Source organism: Sturnira hondurensis, unplaced genomic scaffold (genome assembly GCF_014824575.4).
Source record: "Sturnira hondurensis isolate 20B ecotype Veracruz unplaced genomic scaffold, ASM1482457v3 Scaffold0001872, whole genome shotgun sequence".
Lineage (NCBI taxonomy): Eukaryota > Metazoa > Chordata > Mammalia > Chiroptera > Phyllostomidae > Sturnira > Sturnira hondurensis.
This window is the reverse complement of record NW_028074503.1, coordinates 12,915,766-12,924,920: the sequence shown is the minus strand read 5'-3', so window position 1 is coordinate 12,924,920 and position 9,155 is coordinate 12,915,766.

Below are 9,155 nucleotides of genomic sequence, written 5' to 3'. Positions count from 1 at the left end.
TTTGCCACCAAAAGAGTTCTCTGTATACTTAGGAAAAAACATTTAGGTTTTCAGAACTTTTGTATTTTAGAATTGTGGACTGTTTATCATAAGGTTTAAGAGAGGAATACATATGCAAAGCACCTGAAAGGTGATAGGAACTCAATACATTATTATCACCATTGTTATTCATTGCATCAGTATTGTTAGTGTTATGTTGGAGTAGTGTAGTAGTAGTAATTATTACGAGACTCTAAAGGTTAAAGGCCTGTTAGAAATGTTCCTCTATTTCCCTGGTCACTCAGGCCTGGTTGAAACCATGGATGATGTTTTGGGAGAGTTTAGACAAATAGAGAGACTGGGAGGCCCCCTTAGAGGTCTTGCATGTGCTCCCCGAAGGACAAGATGGAGAGGCTGGTGGTAAGTGTATGTGGTGGTGGTGGGTGGGGCCCTGGTAGCTGTTGGTTCCCAAAATACTGGGAGTTAACTTTCCCCTCCTTCTCCCTCTTTCCCTCTTGCCTCCCTTTGTCTCCTCTCTTTCTCCTCCCCCTCCCCTTATCCTTCTTGGTACTCAACCTTATGACTGTCATCTCATGAGGAATAGGGGCTAGAGGTTGGGGGTGACAGGACTCTGAGGGGTGCAGAGTGCATCACTGCCCGCACGGTGGAAGGTGAGCCTCATGCTGCTTCCTCGAGTTAATGCTGATGTGGCTTTTCAGTTCATTTCAGTTATTCACTTGTTGAGCAGCACCTTGCATTTCGCTCTTCTTTCCTGTGTTTAGGTAGTGGACGACTGACTGACTGGGGGCAGTCAAAGGTGGGGTGGTTCCTAAGGAAGCCAGGAGGCCTGCGATTGTTCTTGGAGTGATTAATTCCCTTAACTGCAGTGTGAGACAGCTCTTTCTCCTGAGGCCCAGTACCTCAGAAATATCATGGACTTCAGAATATTTTGAGTCCTGGCTTCCCATGTGCCAGTGTAGGTGTCATTGAGCCTCCTTGAGCCTCAGTTGCGTAAGATATAAACATAAAAATAGCAATTGTTTCCTTAGAGTTGTGAGAATGAAATGTCCCCAAATAGGCAAGTACCCAGTATGTTCCCTAATGCACCCGAAAAGAGTTATACATTATCTATGCATATCTTCCTATTTTATTTAGTTAGAACATGCTAGCAGAGTTATCACTTGATGATTCTTTGTAGTTCAAAGTGCTGATGAATTGTAATAGTTGTGTTACTCTGGTGGTGGGTGTCTGGAGGGGGCACTGCACATTTGGGGGGACAGAGAGTGTATGGGGACTCTCTGTACTTTCTATTTTGTTGTGAACTTAAAACTGATCTAAAAATAAAGCCAATCAAAAATAATAAAAATTTGTCATATGGTAACTACAATAGAGATATTCAGCATTGTACAGTAAAATATATATATTTCTTAAGTACTCTAGAACATGACACTATTGTGGAAAGAACCTGAAATTCCGTAACAGGATACCTAGCTTCTGGCCTGGGTTTTACTGGGTGTGTGATCTTGAACAAGTCACTAAGCTGAATTTTAGTTTTGCTGTCAGTAAAATATGGTTGTGATGTAGACTCTGTCCACCTCCTGGGGCTGATATGAGGATCAGGTGAGGGCAAGTGAGTGGAAGGATTTTGTAACACTAACATGTTGTAGAATGATGTTGTTTGTAAACTCATGGTTCTGATCCAAGAGTTTTCACCACAGGGCAATAGTCTGAGTTCAAAGGTCCTCCTTTCCTGCCAAACCCATGGTTTGGTGAGGCAAGGAAATGCTGTCGCCGAAAGCAGTGGGGAGAATACAGGCAAGGGTGAACCTTTAAACATGAAGTAAAGTGACTAAGACACATAGAAGTCCCCTATTTTGGTCTTTCTTATTTGATACCTGGCTCATTCCTGCCCATGTTTCCTTCCTTCCTCCTGCCGGGGTTACCACTTATGCGAATTTCTTTATTTCCTTTTTGTAAATCAAAGTGAGTGCAATTGTTTGGGAAATAGAGAATGCTTGTCGCTCTGGGCACTGATGAGGCAGATTTGGCTGCTGGGACCCCCAATCATATTTTCTCTCCTGTTCCTACATCGTCAAATGTCTTAACCTAATCCTCTGTGCTCTCCCACATGCTCCCCTCTGCTGTAATGGGCCCGTGGACGTGAACTGGGGGCTTCGGTGACATGGCTCGACAAGGGGACACGTGGTCCCGTCCAAAACATCCATAGGGACGTTTTTGGTCCCCGCAGAATGGTCCTTGGTATCTGGTCCTGTCCCAAAGTGTCCACAGAGACATTTGGTTCATGCTGAGGGCCTTGAAGTGTGAGAGGCTGAATGGCAGAGCCATGAACAACTCATCACCCAGGCTCTTTTTAAAAAAAAATATTTTTTAAATTTATTTATTTTTAGAGAGAGGGGAAGGGAAGGAGAAAGAGAGTTAGAGAAACATCAATGTGTGGTTGCCTCTCACGTGGCCCCCAGTGGGAACCTGGCCTGTAACCCAGGCGTGTGCCCTGACTGGGAATTGAACTGGTGACCTTTTGGTTCACAGCCTGCACTCAATCCACTGAGCTACACCAGCCAGGGCTCATTACCCAGGTTCTTGGTGGTGCCGCTCAAGCATAGCTGCCAACCTCACAGTGGTAACTGTAGACTCAAATCTGTGTCCCTGAAATGGTTTGCAGGTAGAATAGATAGAAAGCCCATATTAGGTCGACAGAGACTGGAGAGCAATTGCTATTGACTCTGAGTAACCCTGCTGAGCTTTTGGATGAGAAAGAACACGAATGAGTTCCAATTCAAGATTCCTCATGAATTACAAAAGAATAATGTCCCTACAATTTGGATGAGGTTCAATGTTCGTATCTGTAACAAATCATGGACCAAGTGTCTCTGGGTGCGTTTTGGACAGGACCAAATACCCTGCAACACAGTGGCGTAATTACTGAAAGGACCGAGGGGAGGCAGCCTGACACGGTGGCAGGAGCGAGGGCTTTGGATCCCACCTCTGCCACGTGATAGCTTAGTGACATAAAAAGCCAAGTCACTTCTCTGAACCTACCTTCCTCGTATGGAGAGTGAGGTGAATACCCCTCTGCCTTTAGGGTGGTTTACAATGGCTATACATAGCGTAGGACAGACCTCAATACAGGGAGGTTACTCATTATGAGGAGAGGCTTGCAGAGTTAAATCTAGTTCCACAGCTCGCCTGCTGCCGGGTAATGGACAAGCCACCTAACCTTCCTGAGTGCCAGCCCCCTCGGGTGTGACATGGTGATCACAGCATTGCCTGTCTGTGAGGGCTATTCCAAAAGTTCAAGATAATACAAGTGAGGTTCTGGAACGTACTGGGATCTTCGTAAAACTGCTTCTTCAGTGGTTGAGTTTGCAGTGGGAAGATCTGGCTATAAACCCTAATTCTGCCACTGAGGCCTTTTGGGCTTCATTTTCCTCTTAATAAAATGGCAGATAGCATCCTCCTTGCGTGGTTTTTGTGATGATTAGAGGTAATGCATAGAAAACATCTGGCACTTTAGTAAAATTGCTCAATAGGTGTTAGGATTGTTATTGTAGTGAACAGTATTCGAAAATCTTTTCTGTGCCCAATTTGCTGATTGTGATTCTTCATTTACTGAAAAATATCCAGTAACTGACAGGAATGTTTAAACTTTAATTATTATCTGTCTAGACCTGCTAGCATTATAGCGATGGAAAAGGTGGGGTCTTGACCTTTGGTTGGGGTCAAGGAGGAAGCGAGGCTGGGCAGAGGCCAGCTGATCCGAAGGCACAGTGCGGGGCACAGCTCCAAGGCGGCTGGGCTCCTGTGGGCAGCAGGCTCAGTTCTCACCCTCACGCCCAGGGAAGGCCTAGAAGCGACTCTGCCTGCAAGGGAACTGAGCTGAGTTTATACCTGAAGTATAAACTTTAAAAGAATGGCTCTTATTTTTTTTCCCTTTTAGAATGTGGTGTGGAACCTGCTGCCAGGACTAAACGGTTTGTTGTTTATTGGGCCAGCAAGCACGGCGCTGTGGACAGTTGGTCCAGGCAACTCAGACCAGACGTTTTTCTAAAATCTGAACCAATGAAATTAAATGTAGTCATGCAATTTGGACAGTTTTCCACATTGTTTTCCCTTGTGTCGATCCAATCCAAACATATATCAATAATTGGCAATTAACAGTGCAGAATGTTTTTAGACTTGCCTGTAGAAACTGTAAGGGCATTGACTGATCCTCACTTGTACTAACAAGAGAGGATCTTTCTGATACTGCAGCAGAAGCCTGTTCCCCCATCCCCGGTTAAGTATTTTATCAGTACAATAACTGTGAAGCAATAATTACAAAGTCACTCTGGAATTGAGACGGCCAGTGGAGAAAGTTCAGTTTCGGGGCGTGTGTTGCAACCTGAATAACGCGAAAATGTGGCTATCTAACTAGGGCTCGGCTCAATCCACCGCACCTAGGTAATGGGTGTACCAGGCTGCAGTAGCAAGGTACCGCACACTGGGTGGCTTTAAGCGACAGAGTCCACTGTCCCACAGCTCTGGAGGCCAGAAGTCTGAAGTTAAAGCACTGGCGGGACTGTGCTCTCTGAAGGCTCCAGGACAGGATTGCCCCAGGCCTCTCCCCAAGTCCCGGTAGCCGGTAGCCACGGCAGTCTGGCTCACAGATCCATCATTCCAGTTCTCTGTCCTCACCTGGAGTTTTCCCTGTGTCTTCACAACGTCTTCCCTTTGCGTGTCAGTTTCTGTGTCAAAATTCCCCCCTTTATAGGGACAGCAGTTACATTGGGCTGGGCCCACTGCAAGGATGGTTTTAGCTTTCCCCAGGAAAGACCATGCTTCTTAAGAAAGGGTTACATTTTGAGGTACTGAGGGGTTAGGAATTCAACATCTCCTTCTTGGGAGACACAATAAGTTTGCGTTTCACACCAAAGGAGGCTTGTGAACTTGTTAGTATTTATTCTTTATATGACCAAGGAAATCTCTGATAATCTTTCTCCTTACCAGTGCAACTCATAAAGGCATGAAACATTTACAATTCCAGTGGCTATAGTTCTCCTAAGAAGTTTGAGAATGTCCTTGACATTTCTCCTCCTTTCAATAAGATTTTGTTTATTTTTAGAGAGAGGGGAAGGGAGCGAGAAAGAGAGAAACATTTTGTGTGAGAGATGCATTGAGTGGTTGCCTCTCACATACCCTCTACTGGGGACCTGGCCAGCAACCCAGCCATGTGCCCTGACTGGGAATCGAACCAGTGACCCTTAGGTTCTCAGGCTGGCACTCAATCCAGAGCCACACGAGCCAAGGCTGTCCTCGACATTTCATACTTACTTTGTTTTATAATCTGTGTAGAGAAGTAACTGAACTTGTACACTATGCCCATTATTTAAATGATAGTGTCATGTCTTAAAAAGGCACCAAATCAGTCAAAAACCAAAATCTATTGTAAGCTAAAGAGATGGGAGTTTAGTTGTACCCATGCATGACTTGAGGCTTAGAGTCAGCAAACAAGGACATTAATGCAACATTTTGTTGGCTAAGTATGTAAAAACATCCATGGTCAGTAGAGTAGCACTGATGTAGAAAACACTTGAGGACAAGTTTTAAAATTGGAATTTGAAGGGAGGAAAAATGGTATTTACATCACAGAGAGGTAAGGGAAAGTCAGTTTAAAAAGGAAACAGGCCACAAATAAAACCGCAGAGAGTAGGAGGGACAATCGGTAGGCGGTGGACTGTGTGCCTGCATTCTAGGCCCTTGGACTCAGTGAACAAAACGTGAAAATCACTGCCCTCATGGAGCTTACATTCTGTGTGTGTGTGGTGGGAGGAAACAGAAAAGGAGTAAATATAAAGTGGCAAGTACGTTAGAGAATAAAAAATGTAGGCAGGGGAAGACAGCTGGGAGCACAAGCAGGGGAGGGGGCGTGTTTGCAGTTTAAACAAGTATTCAGAGCAAGCCTCACAAAGGACGCAGTGGAGCACAGACTTAAAGAATGTGAGGGAGCCCTGTGGCTATCTGAGGGAAGAGCCTTCTAGACAGGAGCACCAGTGCAAAGGACCTATGGGAAGAAAGCACCTGAGATGCGCAAGGAACAGCCAGGCAGCCATTATAATTGAAGCGGGTTGAGCAGGCCAGAGAAGTAGGAAACAAGTCCAGGTGCAGACTTTGGTTTTATCGAGTGGAATGGGTAGTCTGTGCGGAGCTGAAGCAGAGGAGTGGGAGACGTGACTGATGTTTCCAGAGGTTCTCCTTGGCTCTCTAGGAGGCCGGTTAGAGGCAGATAGACCATTGAGGAGGCCATTGGGGAGCCTAGGTAAGAAATAATGGAGCTTGGACCAGGGCAGCAGATATGAGAGTGTTGAGGGAATGGACTGGAGTGTTATCCAGTTTTCTTGATGGATTCCTTGTAGCCAATAGGATAATTGGATGGACTGAATGCCGTCAGCGAGTCAGGTGTGACATGAAGACCTGTCTTGGGCAACTGGAGGGATGGTGGTGCCAGGAGCTGAGGAACAGGAAGCCTTGTAGTGCAGCGCATTTGTGGGATGGAGCAGGGCAAAATCGGGAGTTTGGTGCGGGCCATGTCCGTGTGAAATGTTTGTTAGACATCCACATGGAACTACCATACAGGTAGCTGTGTATCTAAGTTTGGGGCTTAGCAGAAGGGTTTGAGCTGAAAATACACATTTGAGAATCACTGGAATATGTAGATTGGATGAGCTCTCCAAGGGTGTGACTGGTAACAGACAAGAGAACCAAGGACTGACTCTGGGACCTTCTGACATGAAGGGACAAACAAGAACAGGAGACCGAAGAGGAGTAACCAGTGATTCAGAAAAAAACAGCAACGGGACTTCTTTGGCTATGGCTGAGGGTTAATAATCTGTTGAGACAGGACAAGGGATATATTGGTAAAAGGTCTTGAAGATTGAGCATACAGCCTGCATTTCCTAGATATCATTTCCTAGATCTTGATATAAGATCTAAGATCATTTAATGATAAATTTCTCCTGAGTAGGCCCAATAAAAACCTTCACGGTTGAAAAAAACTTGTCATGTGCAAGGTTCAGAGATGTGCCCCTCTTTCATAGATTTGGTCAGAGAGGCTGTTTTATTCTGAGTCCAACATGACAAATTCATCTGTGATTAATGGCATTTCAGAGACGCTCCCACAGAGCCACCAAAACTGGTTGGTCAGCATTACTTTCTTAAAACATAATTCTACTCAGTGGCCTGATAAAGGAGGGGTTGTAGGTTTGAAAGGCAGTCTTTTTTTTTAATTTTAATTTTTTAATTTTAATTTTTATTTATTTTCTTTTTTAAAATGTATTTTATTGATTATACCATTACAGTTGTTCTATTCCCCCCTTCATTCTCCTCCACCCTGCACACCCCCTCCCCCACCATTCCCCCCCTTTAGTTTATGACATGACTCAAGTTCTTTATATTCTATATTTCCCCTACTATTCTTGCCCTCCCCCCTATCTATTTTCTACCTACTGTCTATGCTATTTTCTGTACCTTCTCCCCCCTTCTCCTCCTCCCACTCCCCTGTTGCTAACCCTCCATGTGTTCTTCATTTCTATGGTTCCACTCCTGATCTAGCTGTCCTCTTGGTTTGCTTTTGTTTTAGGTGTGGTTGTTGATAACTGTGAGTTTGCTGTCCTTTCACTGTTCATATTTTCCATCTTCTTTTTCTTAGATAAGTCCCTTTAACATTTCATATAATAAGGGCTTGGTGATGACGAACTCTTACAGATAGGGTTTTCAGAATCCTGGTTCTGGCCCCATTCTCTCTGGTTTTTGCTGAGATAATTTGTCTTGCTTTGTTGACCTTTGACTCAGGAGTTTGGGCTTTCTTTTTGCAATATGAAACTAAAGAGCAGTAGATTCCAAAGGAGGCTTAACCACTACCTTTGGAAATACAACAACATCCCCCAAGAGAGGTGAGGAGTCAGAGGTGGGGTTCTGGCACCTCCTGTGACACGCGGCTACCAGGTATATCAACCCTAACTCGGAAAAAGAGTTGGGATGGTGCAGAGGTTTTACTGAATTTCGTCTGCGGCTATATTGATGCTTCGAAGAAATAACTAAGTGTTGGCATTTAGCAGTCTTTGAAAGTCTTGCTTCATGTTCAGTCCTGTTTTCTTTGTTGCTTTTTTGATCTAAACTCTCAAACTCTTTCAGAACTGCAGCAGGAAATTTAGATTTAACCTCAAGAGTCAATGTTTTGTCTTGTGTCTCCTCTAATATAATACAGATGTTTGGATGGCTATATTTTACTTGAACACTGATTGAATTTCTGTCTTACTCTTTTCTCCTTTTAATGGGAAACAGTCTTGTCCTCATTAAACTCAGAGAATCCAAGTTGTAATCTTGAGAATGTATGTGGAGAGAAAATATATTTAGGCTATTTACTTAGATTGTACACCCTTGAATTGTTTCACTATTTGAGGGAAAACATTCCACCCCCCCCCCAGAAAAAAAACAGAAAGAAGAAAAGACACCAGAAAACATACAAAAATATTAAAGATTCAAAAAGTATTAGATGAAGAATAAAAAAAAACTAGCCCTCTTAAATGCTCTCTTTTCACTGGAATAAGAGTCATTGGTTCATTACCTGGGCAGCCTGTAACACGGGGAGAGGTCACTCTCTAACCCCGCACATTCTAAATTTACAAAGTCTAAATGTTCTCTCTAGAATCTAGCTCTAAACTGTGCAATTACAGAGAATTGCACAAACCATCTGAACACTTCAACAACTTTGGGATCACTGTTTCGGCTCCAGGCTGCCTGTACCCACTCTGGGGCAACATGTCCAGTGAGTCTGTGGTACGAGCAATGGAACCCCGGTCCCCTGGCCAAATTGCTGCATTTACCTGTCAGTCCTGAAACCAGCAATCTGAAAATGTTTTCAGGTCAGCAGCAAGTTATTCAAGTTAAAAAGCACCGCATTTCGTGGACGTATAATGCAAGCTTATTATATGGCTCTGGCCCCATTTTTTTCACTAGTCTAGTGACTTGGTCTACTTCAGTGAGTCTAAACATATGTCACTATTACTATGAACCCTTTCATGATTAACTCAGTTACAGACTTTGTTGACTTGCATTACAGAGGAAAACAAACACATGCCCATGTCCTCAGATGAACCACTGATTTGTTTAACCTGGTA